The 4,240-nt window shown below is 34.3% G+C and overlaps 1 protein-coding gene across 1 annotated transcript in view; it reads right to left on the bottom strand.

The window, feature by feature from the left end:
* Positions 1-4,240, bottom strand: part of NSF (N-ethylmaleimide sensitive factor, vesicle fusing ATPase) — a 127,488-nt gene that overhangs the window by 60,458 nt on the left and 62,790 nt on the right. The window lies entirely within an intron of this gene.

Raw genomic sequence — 4,240 nt, 5'->3', positions numbered from 1 at the left:
GTATGGCACACATAGAAGGAAAGGTCATAAAATATAAATGTATGCCCCACAAATTGTCACAAAATGAACAGCCACATAACCATATGAGAAACAGCCCTCCCCTACAATTCACCATAGGCAGACATTATCTGATTTTTATGGTAATTATTTCTCACTTTCCTTTATAGTTTTACTACCTAAGCATGCATCAGTAAACACTATACTTTGACTTTACATAAATAAAATCATCCAGTAAGTATTCTTTGTCTGGTTTCTTTCGCTCAATATTTATTCGTGAGATTCACAACTGCGTATAGTCATAGTCTTTATTTTTATTACTATGTAGTACTTCACTGTATATTTACATGACAATTTATCCATTTACTAGATATAAAATAGTTTATTCTCTTTCAGCTCTTTAAAAATGGAATTCGACTGATTTCTAGTTTCCATCATTTCTGTTGAGAAGATAGATGCCAACTAATTGTTGCTTATTTGAAGGTAATCTTTCTTTATTCACAAGCTGCTTTTAAGATTTTTCTCTTTGTTTTTTTTTTTTTTGTTTGTTTCCAGCAATTTAACAATGATTATCTATAGCTGAAAATTTCTTTAGTATTTCTCTTGCTTGAGGTTCATATCACTTCTGGAATCCATGGACTGATATTCTTCATCAGTTTTAGAAAGTTCTAAACCATTTTCTCTTCAAATACTGCTTTCGCCCCATCCTCTTTCTCCTGACTTTCTGGAATTTTAAAGACATTCTTATGATATTTTCTATCTTTCTTCATTCTTTTCATCCTCTGTCTCTGGTTATTTTTGTCTAACATTTTTCAGTTCACTAACAATCTCTTCAGATGTGTCTAATCTGCTCTTTAAACCTATCTACTTGAGTTAATTTCAGTTACTGATTTTCTCATTCCCAGAATTTTCATTTGACTTTTTTTTAGTTTCAAGTGCTCTGCCAAAACTCTCAATCTTGTTTATTTTTGAATGTGATAAGTTATTTTAAAAGTCTATATCTGAGAATTCCAATATCCAGAGGCCCAATTTCTACCATCTTTTGTTTTTCCTTCTTCATATTTTTTGTCTTTGTGTATCTATTGCTTTTGATTATAAGCCAGATATTGCATTTGCACACTACAGAAATAATTTGTGACCTTGCATGATATCACCTTCCTCCAGGAAGGATTCTGCCAGATGCCTAGGGGCACTAGTGATTTAGGAACCCTTGATCAAATTTTAGAGAATGACATGATTCAAAGCTGATCTACAGCCTCTTTGACAGCATGTCCACTTCTAGTTAACCTTTGCTCCTATACTATACCTCTTCAGGGTCTCAGTTCAAAATGAGGCATGTACATCAGTTTTTCCCTCTCTGTGAGCCAGAGCCTCTAATCTGGGCTCAACAGCTGTTAAGCAGCACACTCCACCAATGGCTAATATCTCTAGAGAAACAGTGACCTTTTTTTCTGGTCCACCATATACCAGGACCTTTTGTCCTAGGCTCCCATTTTCCCCCCAGATCTTGTATGTTCTTTTATGCCTTCAAGCAAAAAAAAAAAAAAAAAAAATTATTCTGCTTCATATTCTTCCAGCAAGCTGCAGTGACTACTTAATTCTATTAGCCTTTGCTTGAAAAAAATATCTTTATCTCACCTATTTATTCCTGAAAGAGAACTAAACCAGGTATAAAATTTTAAGTTGACAGTTATTTTCACTTAGCTCTGTGAATATATTATTCCATTGTTTTCTGGTCTCTCTTGCTGTCATTGAAAAGATTGCTGTCAACATAATGAATCTCCCTTTGTATATCATCATCATTTTTTTGTTGTTGATATTAAGATGTTTTGCTTTTTCTTTGGCATTCTCCAGTTTCACTGCAATAGGTCTAGAGATAAATTTTTATTATCCTATTTGAGCTCATGGAGCTACATGAATCTGAGTATTTGTGTTTTATCAATTTTAGAAAATTCTCAGCCATTCTATCTTTTAATATTGCTTCTACACTACTTTCTATTTGGACTTCTCACTTTAACACTGTTATCTCAATTTCTCTTTTATATTTTCCATATCTCTATATCTCTGTGCTACATTCTGGGTGATTTCTTTAGATCTATTCCTCTGTTTATCACTTGTATCATCAGCTGAAACTACTGGCTTATGTTTAACCTGGTTGCTGAGCTTTAAATTCTGATGATGACATTTTCCAATTATTGTATCTATTTTAGCTTCCCCTATGAGAATTTCTTGTGGTCTGGGTTGTTGAAACATCCTTTAAGGCTTGCTTATACCTAAAAACCCTATGGTATCATTAGCCCAGGATTCATTTCTAAATTATTTTCTCAGCTTGGGTCCCCCAGACCATAGATAGATGATTTGTGTGTGAATGTGTATATGTGTGTGTGTTTTAATCCTAAGCTTCAGTCAAGGATCCATGGTTTAGAATTGCCATGGGAGATTCCTCAGCTCAGACAGATAAATGTTTTTGTTATTTCTTTGGCAGATATTTCCTAGTCTGTTTGTTTCAGAGAGGCCACAACCCCTTTGAAGGTTCCAGTTAATAGTCCACACCTTAAGTGGGTTCAAAGACTCATTTTCTGCCCCCAGTGGGTGCTAAAACCCAAACTCATACATTACCAAAACCAAAAGCTGCAACTCATATCTTTACCATTCTAATTTTTAGAATTTTCTTATTTCTAAAGATTTCCTTTTTTTCCTCTGAGAACTCAATTATGCATTTAAGAAAGTTTTAGTTATATTTACCCAGCAGATTTAGGCATTTGTAGAAGGACGGTTTTCAGGTTGCCTACTCTACTGTATTGCCAGAAACAGAAATGCCATGGCATTATTTTTAAACTTTCTGTCAGTGAAACAAATATGTTAATATTAGTGTATTAGTCCAGCTTTTCCAGTGACACAGAACCTATTGGATCTATAGACATCTATAGATCCATCCTACTGGTCACCTGAAAATATATAGATATACTGATATAGATGGACTAATATAGAATATTAGCTACCTGAAAAAATATATATCTAGATTGAGATCTTTATCTAGAACTCTATTTCTCTATCTAGCTATCTATAAAGAGATTAATTATCAGGAATTGGCTAACACAGTTATGGGGGCTGACAAGTTCCAAGATCTGCAGATCTTTCTGTTCTATTCAGGCTTTCAACTGATTGGATGGAGCCAATCCCCATAAGGAAGGGCAAATACTTTACTTAGTCTACTGATTCAAATGGTAATCTCATCCAGAAATATCCTAACACACCCAGAATAACGGTTAACCAAATGTCAGCACCCTGAGTCAAAGTGATACATGTAATTAACCATCGCTATTAGTAAACTCTAGTTTGATTTTTAATTAATTTTATTTTTTTCTAAGACCTAAATCAAGATTGCCTTTGAGACCTAACAACTCATACCTGTTACCCTACAACTGAGCTGACTCAGTGGTAAGTCAGCTAGCTTTCTGCACATGGACTTTACATATTCTTAATTCTACAAGTCTCTTTATGGATTTAATTTCCTCCTTTGCCAAAGGATGAGTTCAAGTCTCTGGAAGTGATGTGGAAGAAAAGTGTCACCTGAAAATATATTCATGATGTTTTTGTAAAACCTTTGGCTTATACAATCATCTATCTATCTTTGTATTATGAACACACAGGTAATGACATCTGCTCACATCATATAAATCCCCCATAATCCTTGGTTCAATGACATAACTTGGTATTAAATAAATTTTACCTGCACATTTTTCAAAATATAGCTCATAGTAACAAGTTTTCCACCATAACTCTGGGTTTCATTCATCATAAACTTTTACTAAATTATATTAACATTACCCTCCTTTGCTCCTCTTCAGCATCAGCAAAGAGTTTACGGATGTTAGCTTCTGATTCTCCCACATATTTGTTAAGGATTTCCGGCCCATTGACCACTTTGGGCTCTCTTGCATTCAACATTTTGCCAATCTGTCGAGCCAAGAGAGTCTTACCACAACCTGGGGGCCCATATAACAGGATGCCTTTAACGTGTTTGCAACCTAAAAAGGAAAATAAAACAGTCTTACATCAACTAACTACAATTCGAGTATGACAAGTAAAGTTTTCTCTCTTCTTTCTTCCTTCTTCTTCATATGCGTGTTATGAAAATAGTGATGCCATTAACATATATAATATCCAGGTGCAATGAACAGAACAAGAATGAACGACTGAAGCTCTTTTAAAATAGAAAATCCAGAAACAATTCCTACAC

The sequence above is a fragment of the Pteropus vampyrus genome, unplaced genomic scaffold (assembly GCF_000151845.1).
Source record: "Pteropus vampyrus isolate Shadow unplaced genomic scaffold, Pvam_2.0 Scaffold306, whole genome shotgun sequence".
NCBI lineage: Eukaryota > Metazoa > Chordata > Mammalia > Chiroptera > Pteropodidae > Pteropus > Pteropus vampyrus.
The sequence above is the reverse complement of the archived record's forward strand: the minus strand, read 5'-3'. Positions and strand labels throughout refer to the sequence as shown.